Genomic DNA, 10,260 nt, shown 5'->3' on the forward strand with positions numbered 1-10,260 from the left:
TTTACATGTTTACATGTGCAACTTCTGCAGTTCCTCTGCTGTCTCCAAACGTGAGCCAGTCCTCACAGACTTTACAGCAGAAGGAAAGATGTTTACAGCTTGATACACGAAACCTTTTTTTGTTTTCTGGGGGTAAGGTCTACCTTTATAACAACTGCATCATGGGAGACGTTTTCTATAACTTGTATTTTTACATTTTTTTAAGACTCAAAGTTTGGAGAGTGGCTGGCTTTTGACACATGTACCAACACATGTATGATTATTTCTGACTCCAAGAAACTAAAATGCAAGAGCAACACCTAATAGCAGTCAACATTCAACGTGAATCTTTCAGCCCCTGCTGCTAGTATCAAGAAAGATCATGTCTCCCATGTCGTGCACACAAATAAATCACATTTATGCTCATATTTTATGGCATAGGTATCGTCTTTGGTTTGATCCATTAGCCATGGCTGTGTGTAAGTAATTATGAGAATTAAGTAGGTAAAGTCAGTAGCGGCTGCGCACCCTGCAGGTGCAGTCTAATCACTATGAATTTCCATTCGAGGGGTAATTATTTGACCTCTAGTAATTTTCCACACTTTTTTCGAGAGCTAAAAAGCTTCACATGTTCCCAGATATTAAAGGATATATATTTATGCTACTTTTATAGATTAAACAGGCATTCATTCTGATGAGTCTGATTCTGTCTTTACCTTGTATATCAGCAGCACTGTGGTGTTGGGATTAACACTGATTACTATACAAATGCAATCATATTAAAAACTGTATAAATGTTGCACCTCTTTTAAAATGTTATTTTTTGTATTGTTCCACTAAGGTCACAGGAAGCTGTGAGGGCTGCTGTGTGCATTGCTCCAGTGACAACCTATTGGTTCTCTCAAGGTTATTTCCTGAGAATGCCGAGAGCTTTTGCAAACTCCCAGAATTTGCAATTCCAGGTTTTTTCTTTTGTCATTGGAATGTTCTTACTTTCTAGGAACAGGGATATCTCACTGGTTGAGCTCATACATGTCAAGACCACACTGGCTTTATTCTGTTTAAGAAGATATTGTGTTACTCCACAGTTTTTGTGTGTGTGCCACAGAGTATGTGCTCTGTAGGAGGACTACTTCCCTTTCCTCTCCCAACCCTAAACTGCGCACATGCATATGAAACCCACGGGTTACACACTCCTCCCACCTTATGCAACACAGTAATTAGGATTTGGGTTCTTTTCTCCTGCACTCTGAAGCTGAGCTCCTTTCTCTCAGAGAGGATCCAAAGTACTTTTGTCCACATTCTCAGGCATTTAAGGTAGGTTACAACACTTTCTATCCTTCACAGTAACAGTTAAACTATTATAAATGCTTACTCAGCACTTCCGAAATCAACTCAGAAGACTTAGTTGTTTTTTCTTCAGCAGCTGGCATTCAGAAAAGAAACTGAATACAAGGGCATGTTTCTTCTTCATTGGTGTTTTTAGCTTGTTAGAAAATCCCTGCTAAATGTAGATGACGAGATTAGAGACTGCAGGCATTACTCAGGACATGCATACACGCCCTGAACTTTGATTTGTTGCAACATTTCATGTTACACAGTGAGGTTAGCCTGTGTGTGATCTCGTTATGGCAAAGTGATCCTTGAGGGAGCTCCTATAGCAGAAACTACTCCAAAAAGCTCTGAGTTCGTTGCAAGTATTATGTGTGCCTGGACAGGTTCAGTCAAAGTAACAAAGTCCAAACTAAACAATATGCAGTGATGCATCTTTCTAGGTATGATGTCATGATCCAATCCAGTCAGAGTTCAAAGAGGTGTGGGTGTTACTTAACCTCTGTTAAATGTAGCAATAAATAGAGCACAGGTTGGGCATTTAGTGGTTTTTAGTATGGTTTAATTTACAAATGATAGCTGCAGAAAACAACAGGAAATGTGGCTTAAAGAAGAATTAAAATGCTATATTACATAGAACTGTATATTTAGAGTTAATGCACACAGTGTGCATTTATGAGCAGAATGTGACAAACCATTATTTTAATAACCAGAGAAGATCTTGTGGGGGCATCTGCCTCCACAATGATGTCAGCTACATACCTCTAAGATTCTGCGACTTTATGTTACACGATTGTTGCAGACACAAAGTCACTGCACAGAAAGAGAAACAGACATATATTAATCAACTGCTCGAGTTTTAAAGTGATCCAACACATACACAGAGTAAAAAGCTCCACTGATCTCTGACATCTGGCAAAAATTCTTCTCTTGTTGTTGTTGGTCGCTCAGACAGTGATGTTATTAAACTGTTCCAAGTCATTTTAAATGCAGCGTTTTGAATACACGCAGTGTGAGCTCACCAGTGGCACACTATAGGTGCTTTGTACATTGAATACAACCTTTGAAGTATAGTATGGTCATTTAATAACAAATAGACCACCATTATGATGACAGGGACCTCCAGGCGCAAAACCAGCAATCATCAATTGTCCATGGATGTTGTTTTTGGACTAAATAATGTTATGATTTGGCCCAGTTTGGCCAAAGTCAAGCTTTTTGGAGCTGTCTGAAGTACATGCTACCGGAAAAAAAACACAAAAACAAAACAAATAAAACTTTAGACAGCTTTGGCAGACAGCTCACAACCTCAGAAAGTCGGCTGAAATGTTCAAGGTGAAATGAGATCTTTTCAAGTTGTGGAAAAGACATTTAGAAAAGAAGACACGTTTACATAGAAACCAATTGATTATTGATTGGGTTATCTCTGAAGAGACGTATTTCCATTTAGTTTTTTAAATGAGTTGTTGCTGGGTGTGACTGTGTCATTGCATTATTACGCTATCAATGTTCTGTAAGGAGTGACACACTATATATCCTACATTAAGTGTTGTGGAAGATTTTCCACTGATACTATGCAAATCTTCCAGATGACTCAAAATGTGCATAAAACACCAACTGTAGTGGAAAGTCACTGTGTGCACTAGTTAGATGCATTATACTCTTATAGCTTTGCCAACATTTTATTTTGGCCCAGGGCAAAAACAGCCATGGACTGATTGACACACACCAGAGAAAGTGGCATATTTAGACACAATGGCTCTTCTCTGTCCTGCTTATACAGAGCCTTCGGCCCTTTTTTGTGTTTCTTGAGTAATAGTTTATTGTGTTTGTCTTTGCCAAGACACAAGTACAGTATTGGGTCTCTAATAGACACTTGGAAACACCTCCCCCTGTATTTAACTGCTGGATTTCCTCACTGAGAGGCCACCAGCAGTTCAGGTCAACAACAGCACATCAAGCAGGGATGTGTGCTGAGTCGTCTTCTCTTCACTCTGCTGACCCACAACCATACCCCACACTACAGCAATAACCTCTTTATTAGATTTGCAGGTTTATTTATGGTTTATTTATATTTATTTTTGGCGTTCAGTCAAATTAACAAAGTCCAAACTAAACAATATGCAGTGATGCAACTTTATAGGGATATTGTCAAAGTTTGGCACACATACATACATTATTGTGCACATCCTGAAATTGTACATATATTTATTCTCATAATTCGCACATTCCTGCTCTTATAATTGGCTTGTTTCTTACATTTCTTTGTTTTGCACACCACTGTTGCTTGTGAAGCTTGCAGAAAAGAATCTCACTCACATGTGCTGTACCAGTGATGTGACGTGACAATAAAAGTGATTTGATTTGATGATACAACTATGGTGGGTTTCAACAGCAAAAATGATGAGACACACTACAGAAGTGAGGTATCTCAATTAGTATGTGGTGCAGTGAAAACAATCTAGACAAGTGACAGCCCTACCATCATGTGCACCTTCTACTGAGGCATGATTGAGAGCATCTTCACCAGCTGCATCTCTGTGTGGTTTGAAGACTCAACCACCTTGAGCCACAGAATATAGTAAATGGAGCAGGGAAGCTATCTGGGGCCTCAATCTTCTCCCTCCCTCTACAAAACTGTTAGTATTGCGGGTGATCCCACAAACCCCTCACACAGCTTTTTTAGTCTCGTGACCCCAGAGAAAAGTTATCGGTGGTTCCACCAGGTTTCATCAGCCAGGCTGTCGTGATAGTGAACTTCCTCCCTCACCTCTTTACCCACTCAGAGTTATCTGCTCTCAAAAAGATGCTCCATGTCTTAGCCTTTACTTTACATGAAGGACTTTCATTCTGATGTTTTCTCACTTGCAATAATTGATGGAGGCTTTTAATAAATCATTGATACTTTATATTTTTACATAAAGAAATGCAATAGCGTATATAGCTTTAAGAATTCTTGTAAGCCTCAAATGTATTTGTGCATAGAAAGCAATAATAGAATCTAGGCTTTAATGTATCTTGTGTAATTCATTTTAATATGCTGAGACCTAATATGTAATTTCGAATCTGTATCTGTATGCACACTGTGGATCAGGAGGATATGACATTTGATTTCTGTGTATGTCCTGAACATAGAGCAGAACCCACAATTAAGTTGACTTTGACTTGAAGTATTTAACCTTCATACATGGATGCATTCATTCATATCAGGTCATGACACAGTGCATGCCTATGTCTTACCATTATATGGTAATACATATCTTACCATTATATTCAAAACTTTTGCAACAGTATTAGATGCTGAGAGACAATTGTTCGCCCAAGACCTACAAAATCCATGTAAAGACATGGTATTGTCTGCCAGGACATTGTGATTAGAGTCCTGTTGGGATCTTTTTTGTTTTGAACTAGTATTTGTTTTTCTTCTCTTTTTACTTTTTACCTTTATTTTTGCCCACCTGCCAGGTTTAGGCAATTTTAACTACCTGCTTAGAAATAAGAAAGCTATCTAAGTAGCACCATTCAAAAAGACAACCCTTTCAACTCAATCAATAATTCTGTAATCTGGTGGGTCCTGCAACTTAAGTAAGTTTGCCAGTTGGAAGAAATTCAAGATGTCATTTATGCATCACTTGTACAATCATACTTGCAACATTGACTGTGAACTTAACAGTTAAATTATAATTGTTCTATGGTTTTCCTCAGACTTGATCCATGGGGAGCATTCCAGGAGTTTCTCTGTTTCTTCTGGGGGTGACTTTGTCACTACTTCCAAGTCCTGTCCAGGGTGGAAAGATTCTGGTGTTCCCCGTTGATGGCAGCCATTGGGTGAACATGAACCTGCTGATCCAGAGCCTCCACACCAAAGGCCATGAAGTCACTGTGGTCCGCACAGCCACTAGCTGGTATGTCAAAGAAGAGGCACCACATTACAGCTCCATCACTGTCACCTTACCAGAGGCTGTCTGTATAGAGGAGCAGGACTTCTATCTAACTTTCCTGGTCAAGATACTGGAAATCAAAAAACAAGGGGCATCGTTGATGGCCTTCATGAAGTTCTACTGGGAAATGCTAGGTTCATTATCAAAAATCCACCAACAAGCTAGTCTGTTAGGTGTAGAAATATTTGAGAACAAGACTCTAATGTCGAAGATACGTGACTCTAATTTTGACCTGGTTCTTATGGACCCTGGACTTCCTGTTGGAGTTATAGTGGCCCACAAACTAAAGCTTCCAGTTATTTTTAACGTCAGATGGATCACCAGCGGGGAAGGTCATTTTGTGGTTGCTCCATCACCAACGTCATATGTCCCAACTTCTGGAAATGCCATATCTGACAAGATGACCTTTTTTGAAAGAGTCAAAAACACATTCCACTACTTCCTCAACACCTGCATTGACAAGTTTATAGTGTGTCCTCCCTATGATAGAATGGTAGAAAAGTACTTAGGCCCAGATGTGAACTTCTATCAGCTTCTTCAAGGAGTAGACCTGTGGCTCATGAGAGTGGACTTTGTCTTCGAATTCCCCAGGCCTACCATGCCGAACATTGTCTACATTGGAGGATTTCAGTGTAAGCCTGCTGAGGCCTTACCTTCAGAGTTGGAGGAGTTTGTTGAAAGTTCAGGAGAACACGGCTTCATCCTGATGTCTCTGGGGACGCTGGTGAATGGTCTGCCAATAGAAATAACTTCAGAAATCGCAGCTGCCTTTGCTCAGCTTCCTCAAAAGGTCGTATGGAGGCATGCTGGTGAACGCCCCAACAATGTGGGGAACAATACCCTTCTGGTGAAATGGATGCCCCAAAACGACCTGCTGGGTCACCCAAAGATAAAAGCCTTTGTGGCTCATGGTGGCGCCAATGGGATCTATGAGTCCATGTACCATGGTGTGCCAATTATTGGCATTCCCCTGCTGTTTGACCAGTTTGAAAACATTTTGCGAATGGAAGTTCGAGGAGCTGCTAAAATGGTGGATGTAACAAAAGTCACCCAGCAGAATTTCCTCAAAGTCCTACAAGAAGTTCTTAACAATCCCTCCTACAGAAACAACATGAAGCGTCTGTCTGCTCTCCACCGAGACAGACCAATGCATCCTCTGGATGCTGCAGTTTACTGGATTGAGTTTGTTATGAGGCACAAAGGAGCTGCACATTTACGCACCCGAGTCTTATAAGATGCCCTGGTATGTGTATCATTCTGTGGATGTTATAAGCTTTTTGTTGGTCATCTTGTTTATGCTGACAGCCTTTGTAGTGGCAGTCATACGATTCACGTGGCTTCGAATGTGCAGGAGGAGGAAACCAAAGCAAGAGTGACTCCTCGAATGAAGATGGATCCAATTAAAATGTTATATTGATATTCTAGTCAAAGGAGCTTGCAAAGAAAAGCATCTGGACTTCTTTACATTACCTTCTTTACGTTTTCAAGTAACTTAAAGAAGTCCAGACGCTTTTCTTTGCAAGCTCCTTTGACTACGATGACCTGGATGACTGAGAACCTTCACAGACATATTGATATTCTAGATTTTTCTTGTCTTTACCCAATCATATGAAAAGACCAAATCTTACTTGAGATTTCTCTTGGGTTAGTCGTTCTTTACTGCTGCTCAGCCTAAAAGGAACAAATAATGAACAAAGCCAGCCCGGACATTCTGTTGCAGTTATATCTCTTGGCTTTCCTGGGAACACCTTGATGTTCCCCTGGACAAACTGGAGGAGGTAGCTAGGAAGATGGAGGTCTGGGCTTCTCTGCTTAGGCTTCTGCCCCCGCGACCTGGCCCCAGCTGTTATAAAATGGAATAGAAGTGTGGAGCCAGCTAACATTACAGAGGAAGTACAAACTTAACTACCCAGAACCATCCTTTGTTCTTGAATAATCACAAGGTTTGTGGATTATTTTTAGTAAATGGGTTATAATTCACTGCTGTTTTTCAAATGTATTTTCAGCCATGTTAGCCTCAGACTGAAGGTAGATGGATAAAAGGAGACGGATATGTACATTTGATTATCATATTTACATTTACATTCAATAAATACATTTACATTTAATAAATGCTGGAAAGCTGAATGCTCGGTTACTGTTAATGTGGAATTTTGACATGGAATCAGTGAATGTGTAATTTGTAAGCCATGAGTGTGTTTTTAGCACTGTTACTGTGAACTGATGTGTACACAGCAAAATCTCCAGTGTTAAATTAACACTAGAGAGTGTCTATATGGGTCCACACCTCTGAGTGTTAAATACAACACCGTTGAGTGTTAAATTAACACTTTTGACAGTGTTATATGTGTAAAAGTAACCTAGTCAGTTTTGAAGATTAACAATGGCTAACACTGAGCAGTGCTGGTTTTCTAACACTGGAATATTTCTAACATTTTATTTTCCAGTGTTAGAAAATCAGCACTGCTCAGTGTTAGCCATTGTTAATCTTCAAAACTGACTAGGTTACTTTTACACATATAACACTGTCAAAAGTGTTAATTTAACACTGGAGATTTTGCTGTGTAGTTCTGATGTTTAACAAGCTATAGAAAAACGGAATAATTTACCTTATTTTAATGTTCTTTCAATATTTATGTGATGCAAATGTATGTTGTTTAATACCACTTGAAGACAAAATACTTGATTAAAATTTAAAAAATGAAACTTTTTGTCAGAAGCTTTATTTGTTCTGGAAAGTCCGGCATGAGATAAATAAGGATTCTTTTAAAGTGCTAATCACGAAAAGCCACTCTAGCAGAATCTAAGAATAAAAAAATAGAGCTGGAAATGTGTTTCTTTACTATTTATCAATGTAAAAGTTACTTATGATCTGCTTTGCTGAACTCGCAGAGTCTGCAGGAGGCTGAACCTGCAGACAGGCCGTCCTAATATCAGAGACGAGCTGCAGCAGCCATACACAAACAGAAAAGTGCGATAAGCTCAGTTTGAGTCATGTGGGCGACAGTGGGGGGCTTTGTTTTTCTGAGCTGAGGGTTCATTAGAAAGAAAAATGCACTACTTGTTTTTCGTCATCAGCCCACACACTCTCGCTCAGACGCACATTTTGCGTGTCTAGACTTGAAATATAGGCAGAACCCAAGAGAAAAAAATAATTTAAAGACTTCCTAACCCACAGAGACAGTGAGCGTGGTTTTCCTGTTATGTATCATAAAACAGTTTCTTTAGCATGACTTTACACGGTATACATGCACAGCCAGTTTCAGGGTAAAACAGGTACATTTGGACACTGCATGTATATGATGTGACTTTGGGGTTCCTTAATGCAATGTTAGAGGGAATACTGCCCTTTGCCTTCACCTAATTTATCTGTATCTGATATAATAAAATAAATATTGTAATTATTAGATGTTTATTTAGAATTAATTAGAAACAAAAGATAAAAAGCCTGACTATGATGGCGTTCGTTATCATTTGTTATTGATGGAAATCTTACAGAGTCATAACTTCACCTATAAGAGCGATATTAACATACTGCAACGTATCGTTCACTCAAACATACTTTAAGTTTTAAATCCAATTTTTTTCCTAATGTGAATGAAATAACTTACATTTTTTGTAAGAAGTAGTCAAAGAGAATTGGCTAAATAATATTTTTCTTAATGTATAAAAATAACAAACCAAAACAACATTAGTACATTTTAAAATATGGGTCACTGGAGTAGATAAATGAAACAGAACAGATACTCAAATTCATTTTCTGGGTAAAAAAGAATCAAAACTTTTACTGAATTTTAACCAGAAGGTGGCAGTGCACCCTTCTGCATAGCAATTTAACTGACACACACACACACACACACCTACACACACACACACACACACACACACACAGGTGGGAGCTAAAGGAATAATTTATTTCAAAGATATTTAGATTTATGATACCCCTATTGTTTACTTTTGATAAGGGAGATATTAAAAATGTTCTTATTTCATAAATTATGTTTCTCAATCATTTTTAGCTCAACCCGATCAGCTCAGGCATCAAATCTCTCTCTCAAGGCTTCTGCAGAAACCTTAAATGTCTGTTAGCCAAAACAACACAGTATAGTGGCTCAGAAAAATGGAAAGTGTTAGCAAAACAAAGCTTAAAATGTTTTTAAAAAGAACAAAAAACCCATATCTATATTTCAAACAACTTTCCTTTTCACACCAATTTGCCAATTTTCCAGTGCTCTTTTACGTTTGGCTCTCCTCCCCATCAGTGAGGCTCGCCAGAACTTCGAAAAGCTGAGTGGACTGACTGGTGCCTCTTAGCTCACATAAATAAAAAAGTCCCACATGCAGGATGGGGTGTCAGAATAATTTAACAAAAGATGAACTTCAGTGGCTACAGCAAGAGAAACAGGAGATTGAAGAGGCGATGTAAACAGCCAAGATAAACTGAAGACATGACTACACACTCATGTGCCACTTCATTAGGTACACCTTGCGAGGACTGAACCCTGTCTTTGCCTTTAAATCTTTGTAGCATTGATTCAACTACATGTTGGAAACATCCCTCAAAGATTTTGGACCATATTGTCAACCAGTATTGGTCAAGTTACTTGAAAAAAAGTAATCAGTAACTAATTACTGATTACTTCCCCAAAAAAGTAATCCCGTTACTTTACTGATTACTTATTTTAAAAAGTAATTAATTACTTAGTTACTTAGTTACTTTTTAAAAACACGATTTACAACCTGAATAGGTGATAAAGTGATAGATCTTTCAGCCCAATTCTACTTTTTCTGCATAATTCATCATACAAAATGTAATCAAATGGAAAAGTCTCTTTTTAAAACTTGTTTTATTAGTTTTAATCTTTTAACTTTATGCATCAAGCAAAAATGTAATTATATGCAACATTCTCTGACTGGAAGAAATTAGTTTAACATTTAAACCTATTTTCTGCACATTCCAGCACATAAAATAAAATAGTTTTTTGTGTTTACACTCAGTCTTTCAAAT

The 10,260-nt window shown here is 38.4% G+C and overlaps 1 pseudogene; it reads left to right on the top strand.

Annotated features, from left to right (window-relative positions):
* Positions 1 to 1,157: 1,157 nt before the first annotated feature.
* Positions 1,158 to 7,575, top strand: LOC120723070 (annotated as a pseudogene).
* Positions 7,576 to 10,260: the final 2,685 nt, after the last annotated feature.

This window comes from Simochromis diagramma, unplaced genomic scaffold, assembly GCF_900408965.1.
Source record: "Simochromis diagramma unplaced genomic scaffold, fSimDia1.1 OVJJ01000669.1, whole genome shotgun sequence".
NCBI classification, from domain to species: Eukaryota; Metazoa; Chordata; class Actinopteri; order Cichliformes; family Cichlidae; genus Simochromis; species Simochromis diagramma.